This window comes from Procambarus clarkii, chromosome 63 (assembly GCF_040958095.1).
Source record: "Procambarus clarkii isolate CNS0578487 chromosome 63, FALCON_Pclarkii_2.0, whole genome shotgun sequence".
In the NCBI taxonomy this organism is placed as follows: domain Eukaryota; kingdom Metazoa; phylum Arthropoda; class Malacostraca; order Decapoda; family Cambaridae; genus Procambarus; species Procambarus clarkii.
In genome coordinates this window covers 21,761,683-21,786,313 of record NC_091212.1, presented here as the reverse complement: position 1 = coordinate 21,786,313, position 24,631 = coordinate 21,761,683, and the positions used below count along the sequence as shown (strand labels likewise).

Genomic DNA, 24,631 nt, shown 5'->3' with positions numbered 1-24,631 from the left:
TGTACTGTGATGTAGCACATGCCCTCGGCGGTGTTCGACATTGCAAGATCAATATTTTTTATCCGAAATAAAGCTACCCATGGAAGGAGAACAACATGTAAAAGATCTGGTAATTATCAGATTATATATTATGTATACCTGAAGCATACCTGGAGGGGGTTTCGAGAGTAGTTGTTCTCGCCGAGCCCGGCCTGGGTCATAGATGTGTGCCAAAGGATACCTAATCAACCAGGCTGTGACTCGTACGTCAGGCTGCGAGCAGCCGCGTCTAACAGTCTGGTTGATCAGTCCAGCAACCAGGAGGCCTGGTTGACGACCGGGCCGCGGGGACGCTAAGCCCCGGAAGCACCTCAAGGTAACCTCAAGGTAACCAGGTTGTAAGTGGTGTGAAAATGTTGGTGCTTGGGTTGAGAGGTGCTTGCTTTAGACTGACTAAGGAAGTGTTTTTTTCTTTAGGTTTAGGCGGGTTGGGTTTTATCTTTTTAATCAATTGATAACAAATGCAAGCTTAAATCAAAATAACGAAGTTGCTCCCCATATTAAAGCAAAAAGTTTTTTAATCGTGCCTAGGTTTTATAAACTAATGGCTATCAGGCCAAAAAAAAATAGGGTACCTTATCAGGGTACAAAACACAATCAAACCTGTCCATAGTAAGAAAGCAGTATGTAAAGGATTTGGGAATAATAATTTCGGACGACCTAACGTTTAGAGAGCATAACCAAACAAATATTGCGTCAGCAAGAAAAATGATCGGATGGATCACGAGAACGTACAAATCCAGGGATCCCATCACAGTGGTTGTACTCTTCAAATCACTTGTGCTGTCCCATCTTGAGTACTGCTCAGTACTCACTCCCCCCTTCAGAGCAGGAGAGATTGCTGAAATAGAGGGAATACAGAGAACATACGGCACGCATAGACGCGCTAAAACACCTAAATTATTGGGATCGTCTCAAAGCTTTCCAAAATGTACTCGCTAGAAGGGAGACGGGACAGATAGTAAATAATATACACATGGAAAATACTGGAGGGCCAGGTCCCAAATCTACACAAATAACAACGTACTGGAGTGAACGATATAGAAGAAAATGCAGAATAGAACCAGTGAAGAGCAGAGGTGCCATAGGCACACTGTATAAACATCAGAGGTCAACGGTTGTTCAACGTCCTCCCAGCGACTATAAGAAATATTGCCGGAACAACCGTGAACATCTTCAAGAGGAAACTAGACTGTTTTCTAAAAGAAGTGCCGGACCAACCGGGCTGTGGTGGGTATGTGTGCCTGCGGGCAGCTCAACAGACTGGTGGACCAAACTCTCACAAGTCAAGCCTGGCCTCAGGCTGGGCTTGGGGAGTAGAACAACTCCCATAACCCCATCAACCAGGTATTACGCCCACTCCCAGGTCCCATTCTCGAATCGTCACAGGAAGTTAGTTCCCTTTCATTGTGTTCTGGCCCTTTGGTCTCCTGTCACCCGATCCCATTTCCGTAACTTGACATTTGCTCGTGTTGAACTCCTTGAGCTATTTTTCTGACCACCTCTCAACCTGTTCAAGTCGTCTTGAACAGGATTGGAGTTCGTGTGTGTCCGAGTATCTGGGCGGGAATGTTTTGTTGGGGTGTGGTTATCGTAGATGTCAACCAATCTGGCTACGCTTGGTGTATTCTTTTGATTTTTTACTCCTGCCCGACGTAGAAGAACTCTCGGAACACCCTTCAGGTATGATCCAGGTATTGTCTGGCTGGGCTCCAGCTCTTGCCACCTGTCTAGACTGCTCCCTTGTTAACACAGTGCACCTGTTTGTATAGTGTGTGTTGTGGAATTAATGACATTTAAGTGCCTCTCCCTCGTTGTTGGTCTTCATTGAATTACCCTGGGCAAGTTGATGGGTGTTCCCATCCACCGGTAGAGATTGTGATAAGTCTGCCAAACAGAAATGTTTCTTTGAGATCAGGAGAAACACTTTCGTTCTCCTGTGTATATTGTTGGTCTTATTATTGACCTTTTTCCGAATAGTATATTAAAATGATAAATTTTCTTTGCAGGTAAGTGAGGAGCCATGAAGGCCAGTTTGTGAGTAGCGAGAGGCCTTGATGACCCCGTAGCTCATACACCTCCTCCAGGTAATGCTCGCCACCCCCATAAGTGCACCCAAGTCGCCGTTCCCGACCCCATCTAGCTGGGAGCATGCCTCCAGGAGACCCCTTCCCCCCTCACCCAAGCTCCCTCTCCTTGGACGCACGGGGGAAACCCTCATCTCACCCCTCTCATCTTCCCGCACATTATTACCCCTCCCCGCGCTCGTGTGCCCCCCCCCCCCCTCTCCCCCACAGCACACAACAGGCACCCAAACGTGATGTTTTCTAACCTTGCCCAATAACATCGTCTTCTCTGGCAAATACTCAACTCCTATTCGCTGCTTCCTCTCAATGTCGCAGCTTCTGCTGTCTAATTTCTTTAGTAGATATTACCACACCTTTGTGCCGAGTTGGTGCTTGTAAGCACAAGTGTGCGCCTTATAGGTACTGGCGCCCGCTACTTGCTCATATTTGATCAATTGTGCGGCTCGAGTGGCCTCCATCACCACTTCCAGTTCATTAGACGTGATTATTCATATTATTAATTCAGTAGTATTGTACTTTATGTTCATCTTGTTTATATATTTTCAATTTCTACCTTTGCTTTTTCGGTTTAGATATCCTTATTTGGATTGTTGCCCTATATCCCATTTCATCTATATTCCCCCTCGGAATCTTGTGTGTTGTGAACATGTCTCCTGTGATTCTTATACTTAACGGTGTTAAGTGCAGTTCTCATATGTCGTAATAGCTTAGCCTGTTCATTATAGTGGCAGGCTTGTGGCACGTTACACAATTTAGTCAATGTCAGGTTTATGCTGGTGCTTGCATACTACAGAGCCGGTGTAACGTAGGTTGTGAATAGTTGATAACATTCTTTACATTAGTTTGAAAGTTTATTTTATTATCTGTAGTTGCTGCTTCTCTCTGTCGTCGTCGTCGTCATCGTCGTCGTCGTCGTCGTCAGCAAAGGATGAGAGAGCGCCGTAATCTGCTCGTCGGCGTGTGTCGGTACGAGAGTGAGCAAGAACACTAAACTAACAATGTTAGTTTAGTATTTGAGTAATGTTAGTAGGCCTATCCTGGGTGACTAGGCCTTTCACGGTGTAGGCGACAGTATTTACTTTATTGGCTTTTGTGATCGTTTAGTTACAATTTTTAATGTAAAAAAACATTGAAAGTTTTCGTGAATCCTTGAATATTGAATGTTTGTTGCTGGTGTTGAGTCCCACACTGTGAGAGTCAGGAGAGTCCTGTTCTAAACCTGTTGACGGTTGTGGCTTCCTGCAGGTAGCAAGACGTCACAACCACCACGGCTAAGACTACTCGGGTAGTGGGAAATTCCTAGAGGAAAAGCCGTGCAAATTTAGACAAAAGGCCGAAGTCTTCTTCTAAAAGAACAGGATTGTTCCATTTTTGGAAATGTATTGATTTGTATTAAAAACGAACATCAAATGTTTAAGATGGGTCATGTTTTGTATAACAAATTTGTATTCATAAGTAATATTTTTTTGCTTAGAAATTTAAGTTTTCTCGTAGAGAGTTGAACAAGTGGAGTTGTTGTTGTTTAGCCTCGACATATATTATTATAGGTCACTTGGTGAAGGTTAGTTGGGCACCAGTCATGAGGTGTGGCGGGTCCTCGCTTGTAGGTCTGGGTCATGGCTGGCCCACACGGGCAACTCTCCTCTATGACTTGAACAACATCAGGCTCTCACTCATATATGTTGAAATGTCGTTATGCAGGTTTGGGATTCCAAATTCCATAGTTATGCAGGTTTGGAATTGGTTTGCGACTTTCCATTATTTTCCATGTGCATATTATGATGTATCTCGTCTCCGTAGTTTTAAGTGTTGGTCGAGTTTATGCGCGCAGCAAAGGTTGTGTATATATCAAGCTCTGCTGTCGCGCCTGTCTTAAAGTTGATGCCAAGGTTGGGAAGTATGCCGCTCGAGGGAGAACTGGTGCTTTAAAGAGAACCATCGTTGTGTGACACCTTTTATCTGCTCACTTTTGTAGTTGTCAAGGTCTTCATGTAATTATACACACTCCTCGGTTTTTAGGTAATTTGTTAGTTTTGCATCGTCTGGAAACAGTTATATTTTACTAACTTAGTGCCTCGGGTGGGCCATCCACAAGTTTGGAACAGTAATGATCCTAGGACCGAGCCTTGGTTGACCCCACTTGTGACCTTCCTCCAGATAGACCTATCTCTTACTGACCTTTTGGTTCCTGCCACTCAAGTACTACTTTACTATGTTACATGTTTTTTCCAGTAAGCTCAGTTTTTCTCCATATTATACACCAATTTTTCATGAGGAATAGTACTAGATAGACTATCTCGGAATATACAGTCTGTCCAGCCTTCTTTTTCCTCTACTATTTTGGCGACCTTGTCACAGATCTCTAATGAAGTTTGTTAGGCAAGCCTTTTACACTCGAAGTCTACGATGACGCTTCGTTACTCAACTTAACCACTCCAGGTCCTCCATTATTTTCATTCTAATTACCTAAAACAACAGACATCCCCCTTTTGGCAATATTTCCCCAAATATTTGTCGTCAGGTATGAACCATTCAACTAAACAAAATTATGCACGACTCAATAAAGGAGGAAATAAGGCAGAGGCAAAAAATAACAGACCGATAGCACTAACCTCATGCGAACAAGCCTGAATGGTCCCCAGGCATATATGCAACTGAAAACTCTCACCCCAGAAGTGATACGAAGCCATACTGCCAGCAGCACTCTGCAACTGGTGTACAGGACCCCCTTAACCACTCGACCATCACGACCGTACAAAGATGATGGTAGCCGAGGCTAATTCCCCATCATGCCGCCGGCACTCTGATGGTAATCTTGGGCATGGTATTTTATCAAATCACCTCATTCTTTGGGGCACACGTGAGGAACACAAATGCGAACAAGCCTGAATGGTCCCCAGGCATATATGCAACTGAAAATTCACACCATAGAAGAGACACATCATGAAAATCTTTGAGAGTGCTAAGAAATAATATCACAAAATACATGGAATCACAGCTTCTCCATAACCCCGGACAACATGGTTTCAGAACAGGACGCTCTTACCTGTCACAGTTGCTGGACCACTATGACATGGTCTTAGATGCCATGGAAGACAAGCAAAACCCTGATGTAATTTACACAGAATTCGCAAAAGCCTTTGACAAATGTGACCATGGTGTTATTGCACATAAAATGCTTTCAAAAGGAATTACCGGAAAAATAAGCAGATGGATCTACAATTTCCTGACTAATAGAGCCCAATGTGTAATAGTCAACAAAATAAAATCCGGACCATCAACCGTAAAGAGTTCAGTCCCCCAGGGTACTGTGCTTGCTCCAGTACTTTTTCTCATCCTCATATCGGACATAGACCAGGACACAAACTATAGTACCGTATCACTCGTTGCAGATGACACTTGGATTTTTTGAGAGTAGACAACATAGAGGACACGGCAAACTTCCAGTCAGATGTAACTCAGGTCTCTCACTGGGCTAAAGAATATAATATGGTGTTTCACGAGGATAAGCTCCAGCTCATGCGCTACGGAAAAAAGGAAAATATAAGAACGGAAACCACGTACAAAACTCAGTCAAATTATAACATAGAACGAAAAGGCAATGTAAAAGATCTGGGTGTACTCATGTCGGAAGACCTTACATTTAAAGAACACAATAAAGTAGCCGTCACAACTGCAAGAAAAATGACAGGTTGGATAACAAGAACCTTTCACACTAAAGATGCTATACCGATGATGATAATCGTCAGGACGCTAGTGCTCTCTAGAGTGGAATACTGCTGCACAATGACAGCACCATTCAGAGTCGGATAAATTGCTGACCTCGACAGCCACTGCACAGTGTGCAAAGAGCGTGCACACTAGAATCCTTTGCCGCTAGAATCCTCTCTATAAGTCATCTTAATTATTGGGACCGATTAAGAGAGATAAATATAGATATATATAGTTATACATAGAGAAATAGGATCTACACGTGGAATATATTAGAGGGACTGGTTCCAAATTTGAGCACATAAATAACATCAAGAGACCAGTAGGCATGGCAGGATGTGCAAAATACCCTTGTTGAAAAGCAGAGGTGCAATAGGTACCCTGAGATAGAACTCTATCAGCATCAAGCGCTCAAGCGTTTTAACTCACACCCCCTCCCCCCCCACTTCACGTAAGGAGCATAACTGGCCGGCCTCTGACAGTGTTTAAGAGAGAACTCGACAAACACCCCCCCCCAAAGAATACCTGATCAACCAGGCTGTGATTCATACGTCAGGCTGTTACCAGCCGCATCCAACAGCCTGGTTGACCAGACGACCAACCGGGAGGCCTGGTTGGAGACCGGGCCACGAGGTCATTGAACCCTGGAAGCTAAACAAGTTAGGTAAAGCTGAATTTTGACATGTAAACATGCATTGTTGCCCCCCCCCCCCCTCCCTCACTCACACACACTCAACACATCAAGGGACCGACACGTATGAGAGGGAAAGATGAACCAGTCATGCTTGATTTGATCTTTGAGTACCTGGTAGAGCTAGGATTTATCTCCCCCCAAAACAGAACTAGGAAACAAAAGGCTCGTGTACCGAAAAGGGGAATTTATGAGGAGATGAGAAGTTTCCTAAGGAATATACCGTGGGACACAGAACTCAGATCTAAGTCCGTACAAGACATGGTTGACTGTGTCACCCAAAAGTGTCAGGAGGCAGTAAACAGGTTTATCCCGGCCTAAAAGGAAAAATCCGAGAAGCAAAAGAAGAATACGTGGTTTAATAGGACATGTATGGATGCAAAGGAGCTAAACAAACAGGCGTGGAGGAACTTACGAAATAACGGACCACCAGAAAGCAGAGAGAGATACCAGAGAACCAGGAATGAATATGTTAGGGTGAGAAGAGAAGCAGAGAAAAAAATGAAAATGAACCAAAGCTACTCCACAGTCACATCAGGAGGAAAACAACAGTGAAAGAACAGGTAATGAAACTTAGAACAGGCGAGGACAGGTATACAGAGAATGACAGAGGTGTGTGAAGAACTCAACAAGAGATTCCAGGAGGTCTTCACAATAGAACAAGGAGAGGTCCCTGCACTAAATGTGAAGAGGCACTAAATGAGGAGGCATGAGGAGGAAACCGAAGACCAATCCTTGAGAACAAATCCACAAGGGCCGTGACGAGGATTCGAACCTGCGTCCGGGAGCATCCCAGACACTGCCTTAATCGACTGAGCTACGACAGGGTTAAGAGTTGAAACCGAAGTTCTACTGAACTTACTGGATCGATCCCGCAGCCTCTCCGAAGCACAAACCAGGCTTTTACACAACTCCCCCCTGCACCCGAGCTATATCAATAGGCCGTTCTCCCTCTTCGCCCGTATATCATTACACACAGAAATCACACTAACGTTAGTGTGATTTCTCTGATTTCTCGCGTTCACTCTCACACACTCGTTCACTCACACACACTCGTTCACTCTCACGCCTTCATTCACTTAAGTACTTTTTTCTCTCGTGTTCGTTCGTTCGGGTCATTCAGCCGTCAACAGCAGCAGTTCTTGAGTTGAAGTTCAAGTATGTTTATTGAGACTTGAGAGGAGAAAAAATACATCTCGAGGGGATAAAATAGCTTGGTCTATTTCAACCTCCCCCCCCTCCCCTTTCTTGAGTTTATTACCGTGCAGCTTAGAAATGCAATAGTTTTTTGTTAATGAATTAATAGTTAACTTGCAGTGAATTTTATTAGGCAAAAACGAATGAAAAATGTCTAGCTTAAAAATTATGTGATTTGGTTTAGTGTGTGAAGCTTCGGGCGACAGAGACCAGTTGGGTGCCGTAATTACTATGGGTACGAACCCCGGTCGCTTCCAAATAATTTTAGGCCAGTAATTTAGACCCGTTCGTTAGTTATTGTTTGTTTTGTGGTTATGGTTGGTGACTGCGAGCACTGGGATGATGAGCCACCACACCAGAGCCCTGACGACCAGCATGCCACGCTCACCAGGCTGGTGTTGTCTAGGCCACTAATGATCAACATGTCACATGGCGTCTATGTGGCCTAAATATTCAAGAGTAACTTTAATATAACGTTGAATTAGCGTTATTCTTGGATATTATGCCCACTGGGTGGGGCATGGGAGGGTAGAACAGAGTATAAATCACCCAGCCAAAAGATACTAGCAAAAATATAATCCTGGAAAGAGGAAAGTTTAATGTTGACCATTAAACCACATTTAAATTAGTGTTTACATTGAAGACAAACAAGAGAAAGGCTGAAGGCGGTAATATTGCAGAACAGGTTCATGACTCTGGACTAACAACACCGGGAAGTGAGGTTATCATGCCGTGGTATGACCACCACGGCATGATAACCTTGAACGCCGGTGCAGGCGTGATGAGTTGTGACTCATCTTGGAAGCGAGAGACTTGTCCTTAACTACGCACCTCAGTAGGGAAACTTATCAACACATCCACGGCGAAGTCACTTGCTTTTGACTATTAGCAAGGCACTCGGGGGAGCTTGACCTCAAACTGGTCTGCCGAAGTAGAAGAAAAATCTCCATCACTGCAACCCGGGGTCAAGTAAACATGAAAGCCGCTTGTCAGGCACTGAGGCGTGTCCCCGTCTCCAAGTGTTCTCGTGCAATAGGAGTAAGAGCCTGTATCAACACAACTAATTATGTTTGACATGTAATAATACTTAAGTTGCAGTTGCATTAGTCAATAGCTTCTTTGTTGTGGGGCGCCACATAGCCTCTATCCATGTGCTCATGTTGGCAGTGATTCACTTTTTTTTTTTGGGGGGGGGGGTTAGGGGAGGTAAAGAGGAAGGAGAGGTATAGGTGAAGAAAAGTTTAGAAGTGGGAAATACAGTGAGAGGTATGAAAGCAGGCGGGCTGTCCGCCTTGCTGACACGATGTGTGGGTGTTGGCAGCTAAGCTAAGCTGGCTCCCTCTTGTCAGGGAGCTGTGTGTGTGTGAGAGGTTCATCACATGTTTCACCATATATGGATGTCTATAGATGAATACCGTGTAGCACTCATATATACACACACACATGCTTCCACACATGTTTTGTTCAAAATATATATATATATATATATATATATATATATATATATATATATATATATATATATATATATATATATATATATATATATATATATATATATATATATATATATATATATAATAGTATTTTTAATGCATGGAAAACCTAGGTAGGTTATATCCTGAAAGTTAAAAAAAATGTAATATATTTTTTGTTTGTAATGTTTCCTCAGCAAGTAAAGGTTATCGTATTCTGCAATGTCATGATGACTTACCTCTGCCCCCCCCCCCCCTCCCTGCAGTACCATGTGGCCACTACTGACACTCGTGGCTTACATTCACTAACGCACCTGTGCGCTCTTCCCAAGGCGTATATTGGTCGCTTACATTCTGATGTTTGTTTTCGTTTATTGATACATTGTCGTGTGCGTGTTATTGGCAGCACCTGTCCCACCCTTAACCACGGATGACACGCATCCTCTCCCCAGCTGCGATATAAAAACTTGTTTTCTCTAGGAACGTATTACTTTATGCAAATTATTCAATTTAAATGAATTATGATACCCGTTTGTGTGCACAAAACAGACGCTTTTAGTAATGAATATAATATTCTGTGCCGAAAGTAAGTTTTTCTGTGTACAAATTCTTTCTAACAGAAAACAAATGTTACCTCTTGTGGTGAAATTTATATCGGAAATTAATATGTAAATTAATATCTTGAACATTAAATGATAAAAGTGTAGAACTGTTGTGATGCTATTGGGAATGAAACTGGCTTTGTAATTGGGGAAAAAAATGTTCGGGTTTTAAACCGTTGCGAAGCACGAGCTGTACACTTTAACCGTCAGTACTGCTTCAGCGAATTCGCTTTATCCACAGGCACATCTGGCAGGTTAGTGAAGCTGAGCCACTACCACAATAATCAGCTTGTAAACATTGACAAATCCGTTAAAACATTCCATTAAACATTACATTATTAAATGTGAAACTGTAGAATATTTTACACCTGGCCTATTGTACAGTCAACTATGTAATCATTTAATTGAATCTCGTATATCGTAAGATATCCTAACCATATATACTAACTTTGTCCATATTAATGAAGGAATAACGATGAAAACAGGAGAAAAGAGGGAAAAAGTTTTTATCTACATGTCTTATGAATCCATCTCTGTCCTGAGTGGCAATGAATAATAGGAAGTTGCATTTACAAATTCGTAGATTAAAATATGTATAATATCTGCTGAAATAGATTGTAACCTCATCAACTATATGCTTGAATCCACAATTTGAACTTTGTCTAGTGTATGATCTGTCCTGTGTGACAGTGAATATAAGTAGCATTCTCACTATAATAAGACCTAATTAAATTATTTCGATTTGGCAAAATTGCTTATTATTTTTTCAATAAAGATGTTCATCAAAATTCCGTGCTTGGCTGGACTGGGCAACTTTGATTAACATAAGACGGTTGCTTTACCACAACTTTGGTGAAATGTAAGCCAGTTACACAGAAAACGTTGTTTAGGCACTGTGGCTATATTGCATTTTGAACGTATATTTGGACAGTGTGTGAAGGACTGAAGGAACGGTGGATTGAATTTGAACAAGCAATTGAACCATCGGGCGGATTAATGTTAACCCTTCAATTATTTACAGAGGAGCCTTGTAATGGTAATCTTAGTGACTGTTGTGCATAATTCGCTTAAATTTTGCATATAAATATATGGATATGCTTGGAAACCTACTCTAGTGACCTTCAAACCAGTACCGTTGTAATCCGGTTTTATCAGAGTTTAAGGGTTTTAACAGGAACGCTCTTGCACGTGTCTAGGCAATGAACACAAGCATTGTGTGTGTGGGGGGGGGGGGGGGGGGCGCTGTTGGTGTCCAGGCACGTTATTGTGACATTCTCTGCTGCGTTGTTTTGTTATAGGGTGTTTGTTCCTCGGCTAAGATGAGCCCGCTCCTGCTGGCAAGGTGAGTGGAGAGTGTTAGACTAGTTTTAAAAGTGATACATTCTCAACTTTGTCAACTTAAAGTGATCAGTAAAGTCTAGATACGGAACTTCACTTACTTTTCAATATAGACTGATTCATATAGAACTGTGACACTCAATGATGGGTATTTTTGTACACTGGAACAATTAAGTAGTACTTTTGTACAATTTGAAAAATTGTGCACGCTTGGTTGGTTGCAGTTAGACAGGCATTATGAATATTATTTCCCGTGATGTCAGCAAGAAAGAGCCTGATAATGATGTTGTTATTGCTGATGTCAAAGCCATTATTGCAGTTTTAATTAAATTGGCGCGCCATTCATCAAACAGAAAATGGAATAATTTGCGGAAGATAAATTCTTCAGCCAGACATGCGACAGTTAAATCCGGTCATCAGAGACTGGAAGTGTTGCAAAGAGAACAATAATTATATGTAGAGGTGTGCAGTAGCAGCGTGTGGCGGCGGGCGAGGACACATTGAACCAGGGACAAAAAAGGAAAATCTGCTACTATTGGCGAGTTGTGCTTCACATGGGCAGGAGAAACTGGGGAAGTTGTTGTGCCAGCATGAGGTACTGTAACCTTCATCCATTCTCGTAATGGATGAAGTTGGCAGTGCTGGCTATCGGACTGTATGTCCTTGTATGGCAAGCAACCAAAGTGATGAAGAGCTGATAACATATACAGTTGATGGTATCCAGCTGAGGTAGGCCTCGAGAGAGAGAGAGGCTCGTTTATTATCAATCCCAGATTTTTCTGTCTGATTTCTTCCCTCAGCCATTTGGCTGAGGGAAGAAATCTCAGGGAAAGAAAGAGGTCCGGCCTCCTGTTGCCAGCACGCATCATCATTACTTTGCACTTGAGATGAACTCTAGTAGCCACTTGTTGGACTGTTAGTTCATCCAGGTAAATTTGTTCTCCACTATGTGTGTCCTCAATGTTTGTAATGCTCATAATTGCGTGTGGTGTTAATGTTCAGTGTGCGGGGATCCCTTTGGGCTGCACAGTTTCAGGGGTGTGAGTGCGTCAATAATATGCTCATATTTCTAGTGTGAAGGTTGAGCGTCGCGCTCTTAAATATTTTATTGGAATCGTGCTCCGTGGGGCCCCCCCCCCCAACCTCCAACCCCCCATCATGCTTTTTCATACTGGTTTTTCCCAACAGCTTCGATTTCCTTATTTTGTAATGCCTTCTCGCATTGATGTGAAGCTTTAAGCACTTGCGCCTGGACTTTAATGCTTAACGATGGTTATCATACATTATAAATATGTTACGCTCTTGTATATAATGATTCTAGACGTTATTTAGGTTATTGTAAAAATGATCGTGGGTAGCGATTATATTAGTCACTGATTCAAGACGATATCTCTAAGTGCGTGCCTGCGTGCGTGCGTGCCTGCGTGCCTGCGTGCGTGCAGGTGGTAGGGCTACCCTAAGACAAGGGTAGGATAAATAGGAAAGTAGAGATGTGGAAGTAAAGAGGAAAACAACAGGATCGTTAAAGATGGGAGAGGGAGAGAGATCAATAGGTGGACGGAAGGGGAAGGGAACTATCAGGAGAAAATACCAAACCATTACGATTGATGTAGCACTTAGAAGGGATAAGAATTCAGGATGGGACGGACGGGTGGGGGGGTGTGCCTAACCACTTGGACGGTCGGGGATTGAAAACTGACCTGCATGGAGTGGAAGCGTCGCTATACAACTTGAGGTTGTTGTTGGGGATGAGTGCCCCGCGGCCCGGTCTCTGGTGGTCTGGTCATTGACGGGTCGCCCCTCACCCTCCGACATGGGCCACAGCCTAGTTGATGATACAGGTTAACTATCGCAGGGGGTAGTCTAGTTCCCTCTTGAACACAAAGATGTGTGAGAAAACCCTGGGTCCTTAACGTTCATAGTCATGCCATTAATGTTCATGACTATGAATATATACCTGTTAGTATAACTAGCCTATTGCTCCTTTACTTTTTCTACAGCAGCTGTTTCCTATCAACACCACACCCATGGGAGCCGGTCGGCCGAGCGGACAGCACATTGGACTTGTGATCCTGTGGTCCCGGGTTCGATCCCGGGACCAACAAGGGAAGAAAGTCCCGGGAGAAACAAGGGGCAGAGTTTTTTTCACCCTATGCCCCTGTTACCTAGCAGTAAAATAGGTACCTGGGTATTAGTCAGCTGTCACGGGCTGCTTCCTGGGGGTGGAGGCCTGGTCGAGGACCGGGCCGCGGGGACACTAAAAAGCCCCGAAATCATCTCAAATAACTATCTCTCTCAATGCCGTGTGGTCTCGTTAGTTGAGTTATGCTGATTTTGAACAAAGGTCCCAAGCTTCGTAATATTTTCCAGGTGTAGATTGTGGCTTCCTTCTCTCCCACGTTTTAGGGAATGTAACTGAAGGAATTATTTCAGTATACAAATATTTAATACTCAGGTTACACAGTGTGGCATGATTGTATTGGAGACTGAGGCTGCTCTCCCCTGTTGGTGGAACAATGGTCATCAGCACCGGTAATTAATGTGCAGGACATTTTCCTGGTAACACAATATTTTAACAGGGAATAAGAGGTTTTCACTGGTAACACAATGCAGTGGTGTGAAGGGCGAGGGAAGCCTCTCGCAGTGTCGGGTGACCATGTCTGTGGTCAGTATGAAAGTTAACTAATAGCCAGAACCAACAGTAAAGCTGATCCGGTGCGGGCGTCAATATGGCTTCCAGAAATGTTCAGACATCCTGGAAGGTGGGGGGCTTGTGCCAGTGTTGCATGGAAGAAAGCCACACGCCAACCCGTCCTTTTAAAGGTCGCATTTTTAATGAACTCTTCCAATCCGCTAAAAATGTGACGCATTATTAAAAATTCCTAAGTGCCGTAATATTGACGTATTCTATACATTGGTGTCGATAAGTTAGGTGGGTTGTTTGGGTTCATACGTTTCTAGTTAGACAAAACAGTAACGTTTTTTACGGAGTGTGAGATGGAGAGAACGGGAGCACGGGTTTAGTATTGGCAGGGCAATAGTAGCATGTTTGTGAAAAGTGGCGGTGGTGTGAGGCTTGGTAGTGTTTACAGGGATGTTACACCATGTTGACGTTGTGTTGGTGGCCAGGGAGAGGTCTTGGCCTAGTGCCGGGACACCCTACACAAGGGCACCACTTTTATACGTCACTGCTGGGGGACACTGTTGTTGTTGTTGTTAGTGGTGGTGGTGCTGAAGTAGGAAATACAATAATTGTCAAAACAACTGTAGGTGTTTGGTTCCCATAGACATGTTGTTCAGTGCATGCGCTCCACTATAGCCTAACCAAAGATGTCTATTTTCAAACCAATAATTGTTTTTTTAATTTGAATAGTTGTACGTGATATTGCTGGCTCGCGCGCACACACTCGCACACACTCGCACACACTCGCACACACTCGCACACACTCGCACACACTCGCACACACTCGCACACACTCGCACACACTCGCACACACTCGCACACACTCGCACACACTCGCACACACTCGCACACACTCGCACACACTCGCACACACTCGCACACACTCGCACACACTCGCACACTCACAAAAAAGCACACGCCCCTTCCTCTCTCTCATGTCCTTCCGTCCCTCCTCCCCGTATATGGCAGGAGGTGTGTTGCCAACGGGTGTTGCTTCACGATATAATTGAGTTCTATTGTAGTCATGGAGCCAAGATGATGAGGTTTATGCCATGACCAGTCATAAACGTGCGAGAAAGTTGGTGTTAACAAAGTCATCAGGTGATGGAGTGATGATGCGGGTGAAGAGGTGCCATAGGCACAATCAGAGAACACTATAAACATCAGAGGTCCGCGGTTGTTCAACGTCCGCCCAGCGACTCTAAGAAATATTGCCGGAACAACCGCGGACATCTTAAAGAGAAAACTAGACTGTTTTCTAAAAAACGTGCCGGACCAATCGGGCTGTGGTGGGTATGTGGGCCTGCGGCCCGGTCTAGGCAACAGCCTGGTGGACCAAACTCTCACAAGTCAACTGTCCAGCCCCCAGAACCCCATCAAGCAGGTATTCTCTTCAAGAATAATTCGGATGTTTGTTCATCCTGTCCTGGTCGCTCTGTCCTGTTGCCGAGATTATTGTGTGTGTGTGTGTGTGTGTGTGTGTGTGTGTGTACACTCACCTAGTTGTGCTTGCGGGGATTGAGCTTTGGCTCTTTGGTCCCGCCTCCCAACCGTCAATCAACTGGTGTACAGATTCATGAGCCTACTGGGCTCTTATCATATCTACATTTGAAACTGTGTATGGAGTCAGCCTCCACCACATCACTTCCTAATGCATTCCATTTGTTAACTACTCTGACAAAGAAAAAGTTCTCTCTAATGTCTGGCTCATTTGGGTACTCATTTTCCACCTGTGTCCCCTTGTTTGTGTTCCACCCGTGCTAAACAGTTCGAATTTGTCCACCCTGTCAATTCCCCTGAGAATTTTGTAGGTGGTTATCATGTCTTCCCTTACTCTTCTGTCTTCTAGGGACGTGAGTTTCAGCTCCTTTAGCCTTTCCTCGTAGCTCATACCTCTCGGTTCCGGGACGAGTCTGGTGGCATATCGCTGAATCTTCTCTAACGTTGTCTTGTGTTTAACTAGGTATGGACTCCAGGCTGGAGCTGCATATTCCAAGATTGGTCTGACATAAGTGGTGTTCAGGGTCATGAACGATTCCTTACATAAGTTTCGAAAGGAAGTTCTTATGTTGGCCAGTCTAGCATATGCCGCTGAGGATATCCTTTCGATGTGGGCCTCTGGGGACAGGTTTGGTGTGATACCAACCCCCAGATCCTTCTCTCTATTTGAATCTTGTAGGATTTCACTTCCCAGATGGTACCTTGTGTTCAGCCTTCTGCTCCCTTTGCCTAATTTCATTACTTTGCACTTTCCTGAGTTGAACTTTAATAGCCATTTTCTAGACCACTCTTCCAGCCTGTCCAGGTCGTCCTGTAGTCTGTCTTTCATCATCTGTCTTGATTCTTCTCATGATATTTGCATCATCAGCAAATATTGAGAGGAATGAGTCTATACCCTCTGGGAGATCGTTTACATATATTAGAAATAGGATACCTTACCTTGAGGTGCTTCCGGTGCTTAGCGTCCCCGCGGCCCGGTCGTCGACCAGGCCTCCTGGTTGCTGGACTGATGACCAGGCTGTTGGACGCGGCTGCTCGCAGCCTGACGTACATTTACTTGGGTTGAACTTTAGTATCCATTTGTTGGACCATTCCTTCAATTTGTCTAGGTCATCGTGTAGCCGCCTCCTATCTTCCTCCGTCTTAATCCTCCTCATAATATTTGCATCATCAACAAACATTGAGAGAAACGAGTCTATTCCCTCTGGGAGATCATTTACATATATCAGGAACAATATAGGTCCAAGGACTGATCCCTGAGGGATTCCACTGGTGACGCCTCGCCACTCTGAGACCTCACCCCTTACAGAGACTGTCTTCTGTTGCGTAGGTACTCCCTTAGCCAGTGGAGTACCTTCCCTTTCACTCGTGCCTGCATCTCTAGTTTGTGCACTAGTCTCTTATGTGGCACTGTGTTGAAGGCTTTCTGGCAATCCAAAAATATGCAGTCTGCCTAGTCCTATATTTCTTGCTTGATTTTTGTTTCCTGGTAATAGAATTCAGTTAATCCTGTGAGGTATGATTTGCCTCCCTGAACCCGTGCTGATGTTGTGTTACGAAGTTCTTTCGCTCCAGATGTTCTACTAGCTTTTTTTAGCACAATCTTCTCCATAAGTGTGTGTGTGTTTCTGCTGTCCTCCATTATTGAATGACCCGAGTTGTGGGTAATACAATAATATTTTCATAGTTATTATTATAAAACTATGTTACTGTTTTTATTGAAACAAATGATTTACAATTCTCATCAGCGTAAGCGAACTAACTGACGTTGTTGCGGCATTTAGATTCCTAGAGAGAAGCACGACAAATCCACTACGGGCTAGCCATAGCCCGTGCTACTTGCAACTTTTGTTCAGTTGCCGAATCTAAAACAACAATAATAATAACAAAGAAGCACGAGAAATGCAGTTACCTGTGTCGACTCAGAAGCCGCACTGCAAGTTTTAAAATAAAGCAGGAATTGTTGCTGTATTTGAGTTGTAAAAGTACTAGCTAATCAGGAAAGGGTGCTAGTTTCTGTGGATTCTTTTTCATGATGGAATCTTGAGGAAATGAACAAGCAGATGTGCTGGCTGCGGAGGGCTCTGACGGCGACCATATTAAATACGTCATCCTCAAGACTTCTAATGAAAAAAAATGAGATTATCAGGCAACATCACCTTTACAACGTAACTGAAGAAAGTAGAATAGCAGGACAGATTATTGAATTTGTACGCTGGTAGTGTGCAATTGAAGCCCGAAATTTTGTTACTATGCACACAAAAAGTTGGTCGAGGGAAAAGATTTCTTAATGACCAAACCACACTTCAAAGTGAAGAAACGACGACCTTTTGGTCCGGCCTGGACTATTATCAAGTCGTTAGAAAGTCTCTTAATAAGAGTTCGTCTTGGGTGCAAGTGACCATGTTCGTCTTGGGTGCAAGTGACCATGTTCGTCTTGGGTGCAAGTGACCATGTTCGTGTTGGGTGCAAGTGACCATGTTCGTCTTGGGTACAAGTGACCATGTTCGTCTTGGGTACAAGTGACCATGTTCGTCTTGGGTACAAGTGACCATGTTCGTCTTGGGTACAAGTGACCATGTTCGTCTTGGGTACAAGTGACCATGTTCGTCTTGGGTACAAGTGACCATGTTCGTCTTGGGTACAAGTGACCATGTTCGTCTTGGGTACAAGTGACCATGTTCGTCTTGGGTACAAGTGACCATGTTCGTCTTGGGTGCAAGTGACCATGTTCGTCTTGGGTGCAAGTGACCATGTTCGTCTTGGGTGCAAGTGACCATGTTCGTCTTGGGTGCAAGTGACCATGTTCGTCTTGGGTGCAAGTGACCATGTTCGTCTTGGGTGCAAGTGACCATGTTCGTCTTGGGTGCAAGTGACCATGTTCGTCTTGGGTGCAAGTGACCATGTTCGTCTTGGGTGCAAGTGACCATGTTCGTCTTGGGTGCAAGTGACCATGTTCGTCTTGGGTGCAAGTGACCATGTTCGTCTTGGGTGCAAGTGACCATGTTCGTCTTGGGTGCAAGTGACCATGTTCGTCTTGGGTGCAAGTGACCATGTTCGTCTTGGGTGCAAGTGACCATGTTCGTCTTGGGTGCAAGTGACCATGTTCGTCTTGGGTGCAAGTGACCATGTTCGTCTTGGGTGCAAGTGACCATGTTCGTCTTGGGTGCAAGTGACCATGTTCGTCTTGGGTACAAGTGACCATGTTCGTCTTGGGTACAAGTGACCATGTTCGTCTTGGGTGCAAGTGACCATGTTCGTCTTGGGTGCAAGTGACCATGTTCGTCTTGGGTGCAAGTGACCATGTTCGTCTTGGGTGCAAGTGACCATGTTCGTCTTGGGTGCAAGTGACCATGTTCGTCTTGGGTGCAAGTGACCATGTTCGTCTTGGGTGCAAGTGACCATGTTCGTCTTGGGTGCAAGTGACCATGTTCGTCTTGGGTGCAAGTGACCATGTTCGTCTTGGGTGCAAGTGACCATGTTCGTCTTGGGTGCAAGTGACCATGTTCGTCTTGGGTGCAAGTGACCATGTTCGTCTTGGGTGCAAGTGACCATGTTCGTCTTGGGTGCAAGTGACCATGTTCGTCTTGGGTGCAAGTGACCATGTTCGTCTTGGGTGCAAGTGACCATGTTCGTCTTGGGTGCAAGTGACCATGTTCGTCTTGGGTGCAAGTGACCATGTTCGTCTTGGGTGCAAGTGACCATGTTCGTCTTGGGTGCAAGTGACCATGTTCGTCTTGGGTGCAAGTGACCATGTTCGTCTTGGGTGCAAGTGACCATGTTCGTCTTGGGTGCAAGTGACCATGTTCGTCTTGGGTGCAAGTGACCATGTTCGTCTTGGGTACAAGTGACCATGTTCGTCTTGGGTACAAGTGACCATGTTCGTCTTGGGTGCAAGTGACCATGTTCGTCTTGGGTGCAAGTGACCATGTTCGTCTTGGGTACAAGTGACCATGTTCGTCTTGGGTACAAGTGACCATGTTCGTCTTGGGTGCAAGTGACCATGTTCGTCTTGGGTACAAGTGACCATGTTCGTCTTGGGTACAAGTGACCATGGAGATTTGGGATGGAAACGACAGTGGAGATGCAGCATCTTGGGTACGAGATGGACGTAACCTTGACCACCACCACTCGAGATTATCTTAAGGTATTTGAAATATCTGTAGTATAATGAATCCTTCATTGTTTGAGTTAAGAAAAACTGTCAAATATAGTTCCTAAAGTATTCACTACTTTGCACCTGCAAAATAACGTTAGTTTGAGGGATGGTAAATGTTAATGTTGTGGTTGATGTGCTCTTGTCAGCTGCGTCTGGGTACAACAGGTGTGATGAACACTCCAGCTCATGTTCTTCCTTTTGAGAAGTGTTGTACATGTTACTGTGGCGGTGTGCTCACTCACAGCATGAGTGTACATGTTACTGTGGCGGTGTGCTCACTCACAGCATGAGTGTACATGTTACTGTGGCGGTGTGCTCACTCACAGCATGAGTGTACATGTTACTGTGGCGGTGTGCTCACTCACAGCATGAGTGTACATGTTACTGTGGCGGTGTGCTCACTCACAGCATGAGTGTACATGTTACTGTGGCGGTGTGCTCACTCACAGCATGAGTGTACATGTTACTGTGGCGGTGTGCTCACTCACAGGATGAGTGTACATGTTACTGTGGCGGTGTGCTCACTCACAGCATGAGTGTACATGTTACTGTGGCGGTGTGCTCACTCACAGCATGAGTGTACATGTTACTGTGGCGGTGTGCTCACTCACAGGATGAGTGACGCTGCCTAATACACTCCCTCTTCACAGCAAAATTTAGATAAATTAAATTTGAAATCGCGAATCATAAGAAGTATTGTTGGGATGATTGAATTCATTTGGGCAAACTTAGTCCCATGTGGTCTAGTGGCTAGGATACCTGGCTTTCACCCAGGAGGCTCGGGTTCGATTCCCGGCATGGGAAGAAGGGGAGCCGGTCGGTCGAGCGGACAGCACGCTGGACTGGTGATCCTATGGTCCTGGGTTCGATCCCAGGCGCCGGCGAGAAACAATGGGCAGAGTTTCTTTCATCCTATGCCCCTGTTACCTAGCAGTAAAATAGGTACTTGGGTGTTAGTCAGCCTTCACGGGCTGCTTCCTGGGGGTGGAGGCCTGGTCGAGGACCGGGCCGCGGGGACACTAAAAAAAAAAGCCCCGAAATCATCTCAAGATAACCTCAAGATATTAGCTATGTTACATACGCTGACAATATTGGGGAGGGTCGGCATCAGGTAGATGTAGAATGTGAACATGACGATGGTATCGGTGTTCACCTTAGGGGGGGGGGAGGTGAACATCTGTTAAGGTACAGGTGTTCATGGTGGAGGGGGGGGGGGAGAAGAACATCTGTTATGGTACCGGGCATCACCTGCGGGAATGCGATGAACATGTTGTTGGTGCCGGAAGGGCGGGTCATCTTCCTGACGGTGGGTGACCACGTGTGGGGGAGGGGGGGGGAGGGAGGTAGTGTCGAGGGCGGGCCACAGAACTTGGAACTCGGATGCTGTATGACTGACCCGTATAATGTCCACTTGGCCCAACATGTGTACGGAGCGACGCCTGCGCTTGTTCATGGCGTCTCTTGGTATTATTTTGGCAGGTCTTCTCCAGCGATACTTTTATCTTGAACCATCGTTATCTATTGTACACCTTCATTCTTTCTTTGGAAAAGTATGTCGAGAGTTTGGTGTTTTGTGGTGACCTTGAAGAGCAAAGGTGGCCTTCCTCCCGACAACAATGTTAGCTAATAACTCTACATAACTTGTCAAATGCGGCCATTCAAGTGCCGCATCATATCGTACCCTACTAATACCCACAAGTCCCTTTAGTTAACGTTCATATTTTACCTACATTCTAACGACCATATATATTGTACAAGATTCAATTATTATTTACAGTATTTTCCGATGTGGTTGTAGCTCAAGTGAAATAACGATATTTCTAAAGTAATCAGTACTGCTGTGGAGTTTGTCACACACATTATTGTCCTTTCGTGAGTGTTGGTTATATGGGTAGTGGTGTTGTGTGGATAAGATGCCGTCACCGTACAAGGCACTGGTGCATGCTTAGGTGTGGAGGAGCATCGATTATGGTGGTATTGGTGTGTTGGGAGGCGGGAGGCGGCTGGCAACTGTGGAGCTCTCTCTCTCACGCCACTTGTTGGCCTCCTGCCTCAGCCACCCCCTTGCCCGCCCACCTGCCCGCCACCCCTTGCCCGCCCACCTGCCACCCCTTGCCCGCCCGCCCGCCCACCTGCCACCCCTTGCCCGCCCGCCCGCCACCCCTTGCCCGCCCGCCCGCCACCCCTTGCCCGCCCGCCCGCCACCCCTTGCCCGCCCACCTGCCACCCCTTGCCCGCCCACCTGCCACCCCTTGCCCGCCCGCCCGCCACCCCTTGCCCACCCGCCCGCCACCCCTTGCCCACCCACCCGCCACCCCTTGCCCACCCACCTGCCACCCCTTGCACGCCCGCGACCCCTTGCACGCCCGCCTGGGAGTTAGACAGCTGCCACGGGCTGCTTCCTGGGGGTGTGTAACTAAAAGGAGGCCTGGTCGAGGACCGGGCCGCGGGGACGCTAAGCCCTGAAATCATCTCAAGATATATATATATATTATTTGATACCTTTCTTGTCTCCTTTCCAGAAAGTACATTTTGAGAGCTTTGAGACGGTCCCAATAATTCAGATTTTTATAGTTTCCATGCGTGCCGTATATAGTCTCTATATTCCGTCTAATTCAAGATCTCTAATGCTTTGGAAGGGGAAGAGAGTACTGAACAATACTCATGACGGGTCAGCACCAGTGATTTAAATATTGTTAGCATTGCTGTGAGGTCTGGATTTGAACGTTCTCATAATCCATCCTATCATTTTTCTGGCTGCCGCTATATTTGCTGGGTTATGTTTATTAAATGTCAGGTCGTCAGGCATCATAATTCCCAGATCTTTTACATGTTGCTTTCCTTTGTTGAGTAGGTGTGATTGTGTTCTGCACCCCTGTGTTTCGTTCAAGTTCCTCGTTTACACCATACCTCAGTACCTGGAACTTGTCACCGTTAACCATCATGTTATTTTCAGTTGCCCAATCGAATACTGTATTACTATCTGCCTGTAGTTCTTCTGTCTCTTCTACAGTGACACTTTTCATGCTGATTTTTGTATCTGCAAAGGATGACACGAAGCTGTGACTTTTGTCTATATCCTACATAAGAATGAGAAATAGCAGTGGTTTAAGGACTGTGCCCTACCTTGTGGTTACCTTACAATGATTTCGGGGCTGAGCGTCCCCGCGGCCCGGTCCTCGACCGTGCCTCCTCGTTGATGGACTGGTCAACCAGGCTGTTAGACGCGGCTGCTCGCAGCCTGACGTACGAGTCACAGCCTGGTTTATCAGGTATCCTTTGAAAGTGTTTATAAAAGTTCTCTTGAACATTGCGAAGGGTTGGCCAGTTATTCCCCTATGTGTAGTGGAAGCGTGTTGAACAGTGTCGGGCCTCTGATGTTAACACTCAGGGTACCTATTGCACCTCTGCTTTTCACCGGGGGTATTCTGCACATCCTGCCATGCCTTCTGGTATTATGTGGTGGTGTTATTTCTGTATGCAGGTTTGGGACCAGGCCATCTGATATTTTCCACGTGTAAATCATTGTGTGTATCTCCCGTCTGCGCTCGAGAATACATATTTAGGCATTTTAGTCTGTCCCAATAGGTTAGATGTTTTACTGAGTGGATTCTAGCAGTAAAGGATCTCTGAACGCTTTCCAGGTCAGTCATTTCTCCAGCTTTGAAAGGGGCTGTCATTGTTTTGGAAAGAGTGATTAGGAATCCTGTGCCTTGGAGTACAGAGCTTTTCTCTGCACTTGGGCTTGATCTTACTTGATTGACCATCACTCTGCATTCTGTTTGACAGAAAGTTGAAATGTAACGCCCCCGCTTTACCTGTTATTCCTATTGACCTCCTTTTATAGGCTATCTTTCCCTGGTCACATTTGTCGAATGCCTTTGCAAAATTTTTGTACATAACATCTGCATTTTGCTTTTCCTTTAAGGCTTATGTATTTGTGATAGTGGTTGAGTAACTGTGACACAGGAGCTTCCTGCTCTAAATCCAAGTTGTCCTGCGTTGTGAAGTTCATTATTTTCCATAAACTAGAAATTTGATTCCTAATCACTTTCCAAAACTTTTATAATGTGTGATGTTAGTGCAACTGGTCTGTAACTTTTTGCCAAAGCTTTACTCCCCCCCTTGTGCAGATGAGCTATATCTGCAGATTTATGTGCTGCTGGTATCTTCCCTGTATCCAGGCTCTTTCTCCATATTACGCTGAGCTTTCGCGCTACTGGTAATTTACATTTCTTTATGAATATTGAATTCCACGAGTCAAGCCCAGGAGCTGAGTGCATAGGCATATTATCAATTTCTCTTTCAAAGTCTTCCGAATTCATGTTAATATCCATTATATTATCTAGAGCTTGGATGTCATTCATAAAGAAACTGTCTGGATCCTGAACTTTCATGTTGTATATTGGTGTGCTAAACATAGCCTCATACTGGTCTTTTAGAATTTTACTAATTTCTTTGTAGTCCTCTGTGTACGAATCATCAGTTGTAAGTAAAGGTCCAATACTGTTGTAGGCTTTTAATTTTGCACGTGTGAAAAATATTTTTGAAAGTTTTTGATCTCTTGTATAGCGTTATGTTCCAATTCCATTTCCTCAGACTCGTATGATCGCTTAAGCGTCTGCTCTATTTCTTCGATCTCCCTGTTTAGATTTATTTTCCTTTCTTGTGATAGTCGTGTCTAAGTATTTCCGTGATTTTTTCCTTCTCCTGTACAGTCGTCTGCGTTCTCTTACTAGAGTGGTCCTCTTTCTGCCCCTCCTCACAGGCACGTGCTTCAAGCAGACCTTGTAAGCTTCAGCTGTCAATTGAGCTATTCCCTGTGTGGGAGTTTTGTCGCTTAAGACCGTCTCCCACTGAATGTTTGCAAGGTCTACATTTAATTTTTCTCAGTCGATCCTCTTATTGTTGAAATTGAATTGATTGAATAACCTTTCTCGGTTGTTGGGTCTCTTGGACTTACTACTGTTATTAATGTAGTTTGCACTTCAATGAGCTTGTGGACGTGCTTGGGCGTGCACCGCCCCTTGCACGGCCACCTACCACGCCTGCACACACACCACTCCTCCCCCCCCCCCCAACACTCCCACACTCCCTAACTTGTTTCATTTGCGTTTCCATCTTCACGCGTGTCATAATGTTTATCTTA

General features: G+C 45.0%; 1 protein-coding gene and 1 non-coding gene across 2 annotated transcripts in view; both read left to right on the top strand.

Moving 5' to 3' along the window:
• Positions 1-24,631, top strand: part of LOC138354484 (oxysterol-binding protein 1-like) — a 164,508-nt gene that overhangs the window by 77,393 nt on the left and 62,484 nt on the right. The gene's annotated exons all lie outside the window — the stretch shown is intronic.
• On the top strand, positions 20,215-20,286 carry TRNAE-UUC (transfer RNA glutamic acid (anticodon UUC)). Its single transcript has one exon. It is a non-coding gene; the product is annotated as a tRNA-Glu (tRNA).